The following is a 14843-nucleotide window of genomic DNA, read 5'->3' on the forward strand; positions in this document are numbered from 1 at the left end:
AGACAAATACAGCACATTCTCACATACGCATGGCACCTAAAAGAGTAGATCTTTATAGAAGCAGAGCGGAGAGGGAAGGAGGCAGGTGGAGAGAGGACATTAATGGGTTCCAGGTGCCACTAGAGCAAGGGAATTCTAAGTTCTAAAGAGCACAATGGGTGATTGACAACTGTATATTTCAAAAAGCTTATAGGAAGAATTTTGAATGTTCTCAACACAATGAATAAATGTTTGAAGTGGTGGATTGGCCAGTTGCCCTCAATGATTGCATACTACATGCCTGTATTGAAATACATTGTCATGGGGCTGGGGATGTGGCTCAAGTGGTAGCGTGCTCGCCTGGCATGCGTGCGACCCAGGTTCGATCCTCAGCACCACATACAAACAAAGATGTTGTGTCCGCCGATAACTAAAAAATAAATATTAAAAACTCTCTCTCTCTCTCTCTCTCTCTCTCTCTCTCTCTCTCTCTCTCTCTTTATAAAAAAATAAAGAAAAAGAAAAAGAAATACATTGTCCTCATTTGCAGGTAGGGAAATCATGACACAGAGAAAAAATAGCTTCTGCAAGTCACACAGCATATTTGTGGCAGCAACAGGATTTGACCTTGTGCTTCAGAGTCCATGTCTTAACCACTGGTATCCACTACCTATAGCTTGAAAGATCAGCCCAGCAGGTTCTCTGCATGAACCAAGGAAACTCTGTTTCACAAACCAGGGATAAAGTTCTCTGGGATCTCTCTTGGTTGAGCAGATACTGCATTTGGGGAGAGAGGGTCACACCACTCCAAACTCTCTTGGTGTGTCACAAAGACAGACCCCGTCTCCAGCCTTCATGCTGCCCCCAGCCCTATCTGCTTCCACACGGTGCCCACAGTACTCTGCCAAAAGGCTTTTGCCTTTTCAAGGCCCAGTGAAACATAGATACCCCTGTTTCCAAACACTACCTCAGTGCTGGAGAAGAACCAAGGTCACATATGTTCACCATGACCCTGTGCAGCACTCGGTCAGAAACACAACATGAGACATGAACGTGGCCCCCATTGTCCTCTGCCTGATATCCACAGTATTGAGAGGAGACCTTGGCAAATCCCATGCACACCCAGGCTGGGATCCAGGCCTCGCTTGCCTCCAGTGCAGTGTGTCACATCCCATTAGAAAGGAAATGTTTCAGACAGACAGTCATCTAGGTTGGAAGATCAACACCTTCCCTGTGCCTGATTTTGAGAGGTGGCATACAGCAGGGACAACAGCCACGTGCAACATGGCAATGGAATAACTGATCAAAGTGCAGTGCTCAATGCAGGACTCATCCTTGGTCCCTCTGGCAATCAGCCAGGGTGGCTAGAATGTGGGCACAGCTCTAGGAGCCCCCCGTGGCTTTGTGCCTTTGATCCCAACTCCCCCAGACAGGGGAAGCCATAGGTGCTCCCCACGTCCATCACAGAAGCTGCCACTTCCCCTGACCTGCCTCCACCTCCCAACACTGAGCCTCCATCTGGGCACAGGGGGCTGCCCTCCTCTGCTGTCCTATATGAGCTCCCCACTCCTCTGCCCCCTTGGAGTCTCTGCCAAGCACAGAGATGGTGGCAACTTCCCACCATGGCCAGCTCTGAAGAGAGCCCTGCTCGCTTCATTTATTTCCAGCATGTCAATGAGGTTTTTCTCTGGCTCTTACATAAAACAAAATAAACCATTGAGATGCTTTCATGGTGCAGCACAGACCCATTCCAGACGATTACATCAAGAATGTAAAACAATGGGCTGGGGATATGGCTCAAGCGGTAGCGCGCTCGCCTGGCATGTGTGCGGCCCGGGTTCGATCCTCAGCACCACATACAAACAAAGATGTTGTGTCCGCCTAGAACTAAAAAATAAATATTAAAAAAAAAAAAGAATGTAAAACAAGGCCTCTCAACTCACACATGTAGGCCAAGAACCCAACCCCATCCCCTTCTGGTGCGTGACCTTGTTCAGGAGCTCTACCTTCCAGTCTCAGTTTCCACATGCATAGAATGAACAGGAGTAACTCCTTTGTGTGGCTGTGATCATGTAGAGTGATGCAGGCAAAGATCCAACCCAGAACTGAGCACAGGACAAACAGCAGCTTAAAGAACACAGTTACAGCACTGAGGCCTGGCCACCTGAAGACACACACTGAACAGAGTGAGGGCCCAGCTTTTTGGGGACTTTGCATGAATCAGCCAAACCAGGCCTAAGCCCATTCCTGCATTATACCCAGTCCCTCTGATTCCCCTCCCCATAGACAGTAAGTGACTGGATGTGCTGTCATTATGGGTCAACAGCTAGCCCTCCTTCCAGTGATGCACCCCTTTTTTCCAACCTCTGTCAGTGCTTCCAGACCCTAACACCCACAGGAGCCAGGTGGGCAATGCAGTGTGGGGCACAAAGGAGGGGAAAGGACTCTGTGAGCTAGATGGTGCACCACATCCAACCAGAGCCGATGGTGCCAGGCTGCCAGGTCTTCAAATCTGCAGAGGAAAGAGCATGCACCCTCTCTCTGCTGGCTGAGGTGAAAGCTCACTCAGAGCTCTCTAGGGACTCTGTGGGGGCCAGGTTCCGCCCTACACATGCATTTGTAAATGAAGGTTTATTGAGACCAGTGGCACTTACTCACCATGGCTGCTTTCACGCTGCACCAACATACCCAAGAGGCCCCTAGGGTTGGTGTGGCCCATAGTGCCACCTCCCAGCCAACCCCTTCTAGAAGCTCTCTGCCTGGTCTGTCTCTTGGCTCTCTCCTCCTGTTCCTGAGGGGATCACTCGATTTGACTTTCTCATGATTCCAAAAAGTCTATATAATGTCAAGCCCAATGAATGTTCATGTTTTCTCTTTTAAGATGAACACCTAGGACAAGAGAGTTTAATGAAGGATGCTAATTCTTTTGTGTTATTTGCCTAAAACATTAAATTTAAGCTTTCAGTGCAATGTGGCTGGCATATAAAATGATACATAGAATTAAAAAATTGTATAATGTAACAATTTAGCAAATGGAGTCATGAAGTAAAAAGATTAATGTTAATTAATACCCTTCCCCAATCTAACAAATTATAATTTAATCTAGATCCTTGGACATTGAAAACTGAGAAACCAGTTCTAGCATTTTCTGGATATACATTTTAGAGATATAGACTTTTAAAGATATGGCTATTGCATTTGATTTGTAAAGACAAAAATATTAGAAAACATTTCTAATTGTAAATCCAAACTACATATTCTTGATCTTTTTTGTTGTTGTTGTTTTTGGAAGGTGGCACATATTTAGATTTGTTGGAGAAAATAGATGTCCAGACTCCAGAGATTGGTGATTATTGGCAGTAAAATAAGCAAGTGAAAGGGATAATGATTGTATTCTTAATTTATACCTGCATATAATCATGGTATAGTAAATGTTCTTATTACAGTAATTGTTAATTACTCAAAAATTGTTTTAGTCTCTTAAAAACTGGGTTATGCCTCCATGACTGTGTAAAATAGTAAGCAATTTTAAACTGGTGATTTAGTGACCTTTAAAATACTAAAAATCATCTGGTACTGACTCCACTTCCAACATTTGGTTATTGACATTATCAAAAAAATATGGGGTCACCTGTGAAATTCATCAAATTAAGAGTTCTATCCACCAGAGGGCATGGATTTTCCATAGGAAAGGGATGGATGTGAAGGTGAAGAAATTGTTATAATAAGTGACCTTTCTTTTGATTGGCTGTACTCTTAACTTTGTTTTTTAAGACACAATAATTTGGAATTGATTTACATAGGGACACCAATAACTTGATTTCATCATGACCCCCAATTCTGATTTCCTGCAGAATTCATTGCCTCTTCCACTGCTTTGGCTGTTCACATTTATAACTCTTTATTACCATGCATCTGCTTTTTATATGCTCTTTCTTCCTAATTATTCTGTGAGTCCTTCAAGGACATGCTCTTGTACTTGTGATTCTCTACCCATAGCTAAACACAGAACCCTGTCTGAAGTAAATGATGGATAATTATTTGTCAATGAAGGTGATAATGGTTCTGAAGTAATAAAAATCATCACAGCTATTGAAAAATAACATTACTGTACCAATTGATTGTTTATAGAACATTTTTTACATGTGCTATATATTCAGGACTACAAATGACTATGTTATTGACTTTTATTGTAGGTTTTAAACATTTGTTTTACTTCAGATTTCTGGTAGTAAATAAATTGCTATATAAAATAAATATTTTTAAATGACTTTTCTATTATGAAATAGTTTTATTACAGAGAGCAAGATAATTTTTTTGAAATTCCCTTTTAAATAAGCCATCATGAGATTATTTTGTTTCCTTCTTAACTTCTTTAGCTCAGTAGCTTATACATGTTTGGAATTTTTTTTAATTTTAATATTTATTTTTTAGTTTTTGGCAGACACAACATCTTTGTTTGTATGTGGTGCTGAGGATCGAACCCGGGCCGCACGTATGCCAGGTGAGCACGCTACCGCTTGAGCCACATCCCCAGCCCAATGTTTGGAATTTTTAATTCAAGCCATTTTTTTTATTAATTTGAGAGAGAATTCAACATTATCTTTCTGTTTATTCAAAAAATAACAATCTTGATACATGTGAATTATATAACAAGAGATGCCGTAATGTAATTTTATATGTACAGACAGTCATTAATAGAAAATTAATATAAACACTTTCTTGCCAAATTTCAGACTTAGTTACTTTCTCAAGCTCTATTTACTAATCCTGAGGGATTACATAACTAAATTATAATACAAGTAGCAAATTGGTAGTCAATTCAGTGATTAAAACCACCAGCTACCAACAATTATGTTTATTAAATTTATACCTTATTAAATCTAATTGCAAAGTAGAGTGTCATTAAACATATAAACCTTTCCAAGTCATAATATTCACAGTGTTGTTCAACAATTTCATCACCATCTTGCAAAATAAGAATGTTAATTTCTGTTCTTTATCTGGTATGTCTATTATCAGGGAATACATAAGTTACTCTCTGAATTTTAAATTTATTCAAGTTAAAACTGTTTATTTAAATTCATCATTTAGAATATATTTCAAGTAAACAAATCTAACAAACAAGTGTATATAAAGCCTGACTCTTCTGTTTATTTTTTTTTAAATGAAAGCATTAGAAAATAAATTCCACAGATCCAGCAATGAGTGTCACTCAGCACCACAAAATGCTCTGCCTATCATGATAAATATGTTACATTGAGCCTAATATTCAACATCTCAAGAAATGTAAGCAAAAATGTCACAAATTTTTGCTTGGATATAATCCCAGATATCTTCCAATCATAATGTCTGAGGTGAATGTATTCTTTGATGAAATATCCATAGGTTGGTCAAAGTAGGTTTTTTCTATGTATCCAAGATATCCGAATCACAGGTTTCCATAGCAATTCACAAAATATACCACCTGAACTCTTCAATTTCAATATCAATTTAGTTGGTACTTGGCAGTGCTCAGTTTAGGCTTACTTTAAATATACATTTTAAATCTACAAGCATATTAGTAAGGAACCAATTTGTGAGTGGTATGCACAAAGATAATCTCTTCATAATCACTAATTAAGTAATATTTTTAATCTTCCAAATTTCATAATGGAGATTGTAGTCAATGCAAGTCTCTTTCATTGATTAATTATTGAATTACTGAATTTTCTTTGAATAGTAATAGTAAATAGCAGTAAATCACATGTGTTAAGGCTTACATATAAAATCGTATTACCCTGGAAAACAAAAAAAAAAAAAAATATTTTAACTATTTTTATATTGTTTTGTTACAGAATAGTTTTTCTTCTCAACAACATTATTTTTAGTGGACATACATATTGTTATGTACGCTCTTTCAAATGAGTGGGACTGAATCCTTTTACTAGTCTGTCACATAAACTTTGTGACCTAGAAGCTAAATCTGCCCCCAAAAAAACCTTTTTGTCTAATTTCACAAAAATACTGCATGGACTAGAGGGACTATTTCTTTTTTGCCTGTACTTTACACACACACACACACACACACACACACACACACACTGATATACCTAGCCTAGTTCTCTCATTAGATCAGAAGCCAGCTGTCACAAGTTATGAAGGATTCATTTCTGTTTTCTGTAAAAATATCAGGATGTCTGTATGGCCTGGCCATTAGTTGATGTTGTAGCTGATTGGAATGACTGCCCATGCCCTGAACTCACCCATGTCCGGTTTTCCCTGACCATATAACAACCCTTTCCTAAACCTTAGTGATGCCTCATAAATTCTGGCCTTCCCTGGCCAGAAAACGACCCTCTCTGAGTCTCTAAGATCTCCATAAATTCTGATGCCTGGGCAAGCAAAAATGTAAACTTGTGTTAGGCTCCTCAGAGTGTTGTTATCTGTAACCCCCCCCCCTTGTGTAATTTTTTTTTTTTGGCTATAAAACTGGGCCACAGAGAAGCCTCGCCGCTGTCCTTGGCTCCCACGATTTTGATGGGCAAGGCAGCCCTGCCAGTCGAAATAATAAGCTTGCTTTAATTTGATTTTAATTGGAGTCAGTGGTCTTTTCTTGCGTCGTGGTCTAACAACACACACAGGATGCATCATTTTAATTGCAATATAAGTACACAAACCTTAAATAAGCAGTTTATTATTATTTATTTATTTATTTATTTTTTTTACAAATGAATATGCCTATGTGGATGCACAGTCAGGCTAGTACTTCACCATCACCTGTGCTCTAACTCATCCAGGGTGCCTTCTCCCACATGCAGGCATTGTTCTACCTTGTATCCTCATATCTGTGGCCTGGACTTGAACTTCTGATGAGGAGATTAATAGTTTTTCATTCTTACAAATTTTATGGGAGGTATGTATTTGTATATCAACTTAAAAATATAATTATATGACAACAAAAAGTTCAACTTCATATGTTAAATTATACATATATATTTCAAACCAGCATTGTTTGCTTTGTGATCTAAAAGTTTTAGGATTTTTGTTTTATTCTTGGTCATTTGTTCTTAAAATAAACTCAAATTCAGAAACTGTTGTGAAGTTTTTCTCAGGAAATATCAAAGAAGGTAAACAGGAAACAATGTTTCTAAGGCCATCTTTTAAACTACATCAATGTGAGGATACTCTCAATAGCTGCTGTAGATAGGAAAAAAAATTAGTTATTCAGCAAAACTATTGAAAAAGTATAGCAGATACTAATTGGGTTTCTGTGCTCATTTCAGTTCTCAAAACAAACTGGCTTCAATATTTAAAATTAGGTTCTCTTATAGTCTAAAGAGGTGATAGTAATATTTCCCTTATCAAAATCATCTGAGCCAATATCATATTTACCATAACTTATAATAAAGAGCTCATTTCAGTTCTCAAAACAAACTGGCTTCAATATTTAAAATTAGGTTCTTTTATAGTCTAAAGAGGTGATAGTAATATTTCCCTTATCAAAATCATCTGAGGCAATATCATATTTACCATAACTTATAATAAAGAGCACTAGGAATTCAGTTATGTAGTTGATAAATTATGATAAATCCAAGCTGAGTTTTGTTATTTATAGCTCCAAGTATACTTCTGTGAAGACATGAAGCAAATGTTTGGTCATATAAGAATACAAGCTAAATCATTTTAGTTAATTGCAGAGACAACTTTCCCACCTATAATTTAATATAACATAAGCTCGTAGAGAGTATTGCTATTGGATCTGGAGGAAAGTTGTTTGAATTTAAATGTCAGCTTTGTAGCTAATATCCATGTGAACGTGTGCAATTTGCTCAATTTCTATTAGTTTCATCATCTTTTGCAAAATGGTTGCTATGTGAAAAATACCTATTTCATGTGATTGTTGGAAGCCTTCAATAATTCATGCAAATTAGCACCTGGCCTGAAAGTCATTAATATTAGCTATTATTATTTTCATTGTTGATTTTGCTATTATTACAAATATAGGGGTTTCTAACAATGTGCAACATCAAAACAATAATAATAATATTTTAATACTCACCAGAAGTCTCAATTTTGCTATATTCAATGACTAAGTTGATAAAAATTCCAGAGGAATTGGCAGCCTCTATACATACTACCCATCTGTCTCTCTAGATTCTCTAGGCTTTATGTTGTATCAAGTCAGATCATCAGAATGGAACATACTCGGACTATAATACTTTTGCCCCCTTCAGAAATGTCTTCACAGAGCTCAATTTGGCACTATGCCCTTGGCTTCTTCTCGAAGGTCAGTGTATGAAATGCCTATATAAAGAATGCCTCTGCTCTTTTTGTAAAAGTGCTATTGAAGATACTGTCCATTCTCATGTTTAATGTTTCCTAGACAAAGACTTTGGTTATGAATTCTTCTTAGTGCTAAATTTAATGATTTCAGTATATCTATTCTTTTGTTTTAAAGTACCTCATCCTTTGGGGAAGCAGGAAGTTCTTTAATAATAAATAGAAGATTTCTTTCAACATATACAGTTCTAGAAAATGTTACCAGCTATTTTTTTTTTTACCTTCTTCATCAGGGAAGAACAAAATCAAATAAATTAATTCCCCCTTTTCTGTTTCAAACTTAAAATGTTATCCCAGTAGACAATATTTGCATGTAAAAGGAGAGTCTACTAGAGAGAGAAACAAGTTGTAACACTGATAAATTTTCAGGGCACAGACACCTCTGAAGGCAGAGGGGTTCTCAGATTCTATCAACTCACATCATATGAATCTGAGCTTGGAAAGTGGCAGACCTCTAACTGTTGTTTGCTCTGCACAGTGTTTTAGAAGACATTGTGTGGGGCAGGTGTTACAATTAGCCAAACACAAGCATTCAGGCACCTATTGTCAGTCCCAAGATCCTTTCCCTATTTAATTCTTCTCTATTATCAAGGTCATGTTCATCAATGGTAGAATCTGACATGAAGAGTCCCTATTGCATTACTTTAGGCATAAGAGTTTCTTGCACATTTGCATAAAAGCTTGCAACACTTGGAGCAAATATTTCTGAAGAGCTAAAAAGGGCATAGTAAATAGGTTTATGCAACCATCCCTCAGTACTTTCTTGTTGAGGGCCACAGCGGAGTCAGGATGATGCATGGCATATTACCAGAAGGGAGTGGTTGAGAGGTGACCCCAGCAAGCCTTTGAGATGATGATGGTTATGTTAAGCTGTGTATTCATTGTATATTTGACCTTTACTGTCCGGCAATAGGGCGGCTCTTTCTCTGAAGCCATAAATGTTGACTGCATCTGCTTAATAGTCTTTTATGATTCATCAACCTTAATTTCCCATTTATTTTCTTCTTGCTCCACACTTCTCTGAAGCTTCTGTAAAATTCCTTCTGTTTCTGCAAGGACAGATTTATGTTTTTCACACTCTAGCTGTAAAAGTGTGTGCATTTCATCAATAATTCTTCATGAGGGGGGAAGAAGATACCTGTTAGTAATTTTGTTCCTTAAGCTGCTCAATCTGGGATGGAAACAATTTGTTTTCATCTTGTACCTCCTGTAACAGCTTTGTTTTGCTAGAAAGGTTGCTCTCCCTCTCTTTTAGCACAGCTTCTACTCTCTTCAATTCATTTTCCTTCTCTTTCAACACAATTTACAACATCAGTATTAAAATGTTGAATTTTACATTGTCTTTACCACTTTGATCTTCTGAACAATTTAATTGAGCAAAATGAGGTAAAAGATTACATGTTTATTTCATCTTCAGAAATGTAAAGGTCTGATCATTCAAACAGTTTTTTATTATAAAACTAAACTCTGAATGTGTCTATAGAGTTGGCTTTTTTAATGTTTTTCTTTAAATCAGTAGTCTAACAAGGATTAGAAAAGACAAAACTCTGTTCAGTGTTTCTGACAAAGTAGAAAGGGTGAAAACATAAATAAGGCTTTAATAAAACATAAATAAGGCTTTAATAAGGTGTCGCTGCTGCTGGCCTGTGTTGACCTAACCAGTGAAGAAACAACTGATTCCACTAGTTCAAAAATCCACCCATCTGAAAGTTCTCAGCAAGAAGATGGCAGCATGTTCTTTCTCCTTACCTGGAATATTGATGGGTTGGATTTAAACAGTCTGCAGGAGAGGGCTCATGGGGTGGGTTCCTACTTAACTTTGTACAGCCCAGATGTAATATTTCTACAGGAAGTTATTCCCCCATATTACAGCTATCTGAAGAAGAGAGCAAGGAGTTACGAAGTTATTACAGGTCATGAAGAGGGATATTTCACAGCTATAATGTTGAAGAAATCAAGAGTGAAATTAAAAAGCCAAGAGATTATTCCTTTTCCAAGTACCAAAATAATGAGGAACATTTTGTTTGTTCATGTGAGTTTGTCTGAAAATGACCTTTACCTTATGACTTTCCATTTGGAGAGCACCAGAGGACATGCCCAGGAATGAATGAGTCAGTTACAAATGGTATTAAAGAAAAGGCAAGAGGCTCCAGAGTCACCACGGTGACATTTGCAGGAGGTACAAACTTACGGGATCAGGAAGTTACTAAATGTGGTGGCTTACCTGACAACATCTTGGATGTGTGGGATCCTAAAAGGTCCATCAGATCCAAATTCACCCCGCATGTTAACACCTGAAGCAAGAAAGGCATTAAAAATCATTGAAACACATATGGAAAGTATGCATTTGGATAGAATTGATATGTTTATTTTTCAGAGGAGCAGCAGAAGAGGGCCCCATTATTCCCCTGTAAGGGCCCAGCTAACACCGGAGGAAGAAACCACCAAGAGACTGACTTTATGCAATAAGCAGGAGGGGGTTTATTGAGATTCCAGCATGCTGGGGCTCCGTGCCCATTCGAGAAGGGAGAGCAGTCCAGAGCCGGGGTTGAACAATGCTTAAGTATACTTTTTTGGGGGGAGGGCGGGGACTTTACATACATCACAGTCTCCTTTAACAAATCACCATACACCACGGGAAAGTCAAACAACAATTTTTAGACTTGATTAGTACATACATTGGCTGGAACAGGGCAGGCTGGAGTGATAGGTCATTCCTAAGGAGGCGGTTATATTTAAACTGATTGGTTTAGGCCCTAAGGTGTGTACGTGCTGGACTGCACGGTTTCTGGGGAGGGGGTTGTTTTTACAGAGCAACCAGATGGTTAGGGGAGATTTCAACATACATTTCAGTGGCTTTTCCAGGAGTTGTTTTTAACTTCTACATGAATTGTAGGTTCCAGGAAAACAGAACTTAATTTCACTTCAGGAAATTGCAACTTAACAGAACTTTAAAAACTTCACAGAACTTAAAACAAATCTTAATCTTATCCTTTACATTTTAACTCAGGCTTCGCAGCTTAGAAACTTTACCCTTTCACCCAAAGTTTGGACCTCCTTGGGTTGGAGAAACTGGACTGTGGTAGATTTCCTAGTGATCACGGGGTCTTCTGTGCAACTTAGATGTGATATTGTGAAATGTTTTCACATATGAGTTTAAATGTTTTGAGTAGACTTCTGAACTTTTTGCAAGTATTGTTTCTACCTATGTGGAAAGGTAAGTTTTATATAGATGAATTAATATACTGGAAAATTGTTTCAGAAAAAAAATAGATTTTATAGTATCTAATTGTTCAGTTTATTTAGATAATCTATTCTATTTCATTAATATTATACTTAATTCTTCTAAATAATAAAACATGATTTATTTGGATAATTTAATATAACCAACGTGCTATTAAATGATTATAGATTAACAGACTGTAAATATATTAAATCATCACAGTGAGCCTTTGGCATGCAAATAGCCCTCAGCCATTCTCAGGTACTAGGGGCCTCCAGGACCTGCTGCTTCTTTTCGGCTGGACTCTGAGGGCCTGGGATCCATGCGGGGCCTGGAGTCCAGGGGGACTAACACACCCAGGTGCCCCTCACTTGGCGTCCAAAGGAAGGGTGGCATCCTTGGGATTAGGAGCACCACACGTTGGGCCTCATGCCCAGCCACTCTGCCTGGTGCCAGGCTAGACCCACCCCTTCCCACCCTGGCACCTCGGCCTCCCACCAAGGGCATGCAGCGGCCTCCCCAGAACCCAGGGTAGCTACAGAACCCAGTGCCCACCCTCCTGTAGGTTTTTAGGGCCACATGTCCCCTGTGACAGAACCAGCCTGTGCCAGCAGGCAGCCACGCCCAGCCAGGTGTGGGGACAGAAGCCAGGACATGGTCACTGTATTCACCACCTCTCCTAGGCCTTGTGCTGGGAACTGGACACCCGCTGGGCCACATGGGATGGGTGGCAGGGTGGACAGCCACCAGGGAGACAGGACAGTGCATGTGCGGTCATGGTCCCCCGGCCTGGGAAGGTGGAGGCCCATGTGGGTGGGCATTCCCCCTGTGCCCTACCTCCCTGAGCGCTGGAGACCGGGCCACACATAGGACCTCCAGCCCCGTGAGCCTCTGCTCACCCCGGGGCCACAGCCTGTGCTCCAGAGGGAGGAGAAACTGTCAAACCCTGAAGCTTCAACCAGGAGCCATGGATGGGGAGGCTGAGGCAGGAGGAGTGCAAGGTGGAGGCCAGCCTCAGCAACATTGAGGCCCTGAGCAACTCAAGGAGACCCCGTCTCTAAATAAAACCCAAAACAGGACTGGGGACGGGGCTCAGGGGTCGAGGGCCCCTGAATTCAATCCCAAGCACCAAAAAGAAAAAATATGCAGCTTTCAGGAATGCGATGCGGAGCAGCCATGTGCCACCCCTGTGTTCCTTGTCGGCCTGCTGTGGTCACCGCTTCTCCCTGTGCATGGGAAGAGGCCTGATAGAGTTATCAGGAGGCCACACATGGGCCCTGGGAAATGACAGCTCTGAGCTTTTGTTCAGAAGGGACAGAAGGACCAGAGGCGCCCAGCGCTGGCCCGTGGACCAGCTCTGACTCAGGGCCCTGCTCACGACAACTGTTCCCAATCTTCTGGGGAGCGGAGCACTTGTGGCCCACCCAGGGAACGGCCATGCCCGTCCCTGTGAGGGACCACGATTTATGAGGCCCTCTCCACCCCAATAGGCCCTGATGTCCCGTCCTTTAGGGGGCTGTCTAGTGACATCAGGCTCTGGGCCTTGACTCCCCTCAACCTTCATTTCCTCCAAAGTGGAAGAAATGTCCCTCCATGTCAATACCAAGACTATGGCATCTCCCCTGTGTCCTCAGCATACACACTGGTGACGGTGACACTCGGCTGCAAGGTCCTGCCTTGGTTCAGAGCAAGGCCTGGCCCTCCCATTGATCCTGAGTGGGGATGGTCTGCAGTCTCCAGCCTCCAGGAGTCACATATCTCAATTAAAACCCTCTGGGTTTCATCTGCACAGAACAGGGAAGCCTGCTCTTGAGTGTCCTGAAGAGCTGGAGCCATGCCTACCCCACAGCGGAGGAGGAGATGGAGGGGAGAAGTCTTACCCTCCTTATTAGGAACTCTATGGATGATGTCTAAAACCCGGCTTAACACAGAAAGCCTTACAACAGACATGTTTTCAAAATTATAGAAAAATGATCAACTAAGCCAGGATGATGGGGAGGCTGAGGCAGGAGATCCCAGCAGCTGGGGAGGCTGAGACAGGAGGAACACAAGGTGGAGGCCAGCCTCTGCCACTTAGCAAGGCCCTAAGCAACTCAGCGAGACCCTGTCTCTAAATAAAATATAGAAAGGGCTGGGGACGGGGCTCAGGGGTTGAGAACCCCTGGGTTCAGTCCCTGGGACCAAAAAGTAATCACCAACGACCACCCCCTCAGTTGGGGGAGGGCTGTCCCCTCCATTAACATGGCGCCTGGCACCGGGTGGCCATTTGGGAAGCGCTGATACAACACAGAACAGACAGACAGACGCAGGCCAGAGCCATTCCCTCAGACCCCAGACCCCAGGCTCTGGCCACGTGCCCAGAGGATGCCCGAGAACCAGCTCCCACCCAGAGCCAGTGCCTGGGGAGGCCCCTCCAGCCGGAAGCCAGCCCAGGAAGGAGGCCTCATCTGTGGGTTTAAAGCAACTCAAACAAAATCTGCTTCAAGTCTCAGCTGGTGTCTGGGCGCTCCGTGGAGCACTTAAGATCTAGAGCTGATTGTTTTTCTGGCAATGACAAAGGCAGGTGGGGAGAGGGGGGTGTCCTGTTTCCAGCTGTTTCTGGAACCTTCTGGAATGGTCTGGCGGGAGCTGGAGCCAAGGTGGGAGGGGGCTGCCGGGGCCTCAGGGCTTTGTCATCCTTTCCTCCCTGAGACCTGCTCACCTGGGTCAGGAAGGGCACAGCCCAGGGGAGAGGCCTGTCCCCTCATCCCTGCACATAGGCACTGAAGCACTCAGACAGGACACGTTCACCGGCCTCTCTGGCTCCACTAGGGTTTGGTGGGTTGACGTGGGAGTGGACCCAAGGTCAGCTCCTCTGGCCCTGCAGGGAGGCCTGGAGCTGGTGTCCCCATCCAGAGAACTGGATGGTAGAATGTGCCTGTGGGACGCAGTGAAAATCACGCCTGCACATGGCCAGCCCAGGACATAGTAGGTGCTCACTAAATGGAAGAGGCTCCAGATTTGGCTGGTTCTCCACAGGGACAGGGTCCCCTCCCTGGGGTGCTGTGCTTCCTCCTGTGGCCTGTGTCCAGGATGACGACCACAGCGAGGGTGAGAAGATTCAGCCAGAGTGACGCCTTGTGCACCCTGGGGGTGGGGACCTGCCACCTGTCACTCTCTCAGGGAGTCATCTCATCCAAACTCCTCCAGGCTGCCCTGGTATAGCCACGAGCCCCCTTCTGTGGAGAGCAGGAGGGACATGACATCCTTGTTTATTTCTGTTGTGACAGTGATGCAGAGTGGTGGCCAGGAAGCCACTTCTACCCCAAGAGGTTCCCAC

The 14843-nt window shown here is 42.1% G+C and overlaps 1 pseudogene; it reads left to right on the top strand.

Annotated features, from left to right (window-relative positions):
- Positions 1-9928: 9928 nt before the first annotated feature.
- On the top strand, positions 9929-14637 carry LOC124075924 (tyrosyl-DNA phosphodiesterase 2-like; annotated as a pseudogene).
- The last annotated feature ends 206 nt before the right edge of the window (positions 14638-14843 follow it).

Source organism: Marmota monax, unplaced genomic scaffold, assembly GCF_021218885.2.
Source record: "Marmota monax isolate L192 unplaced genomic scaffold, Marmota_monax_Labrador192_F-V1.1 WCK01_AAM20220418_F8-fsc01145, whole genome shotgun sequence".
Classification (NCBI taxonomy): domain Eukaryota; kingdom Metazoa; phylum Chordata; class Mammalia; order Rodentia; family Sciuridae; genus Marmota; species Marmota monax.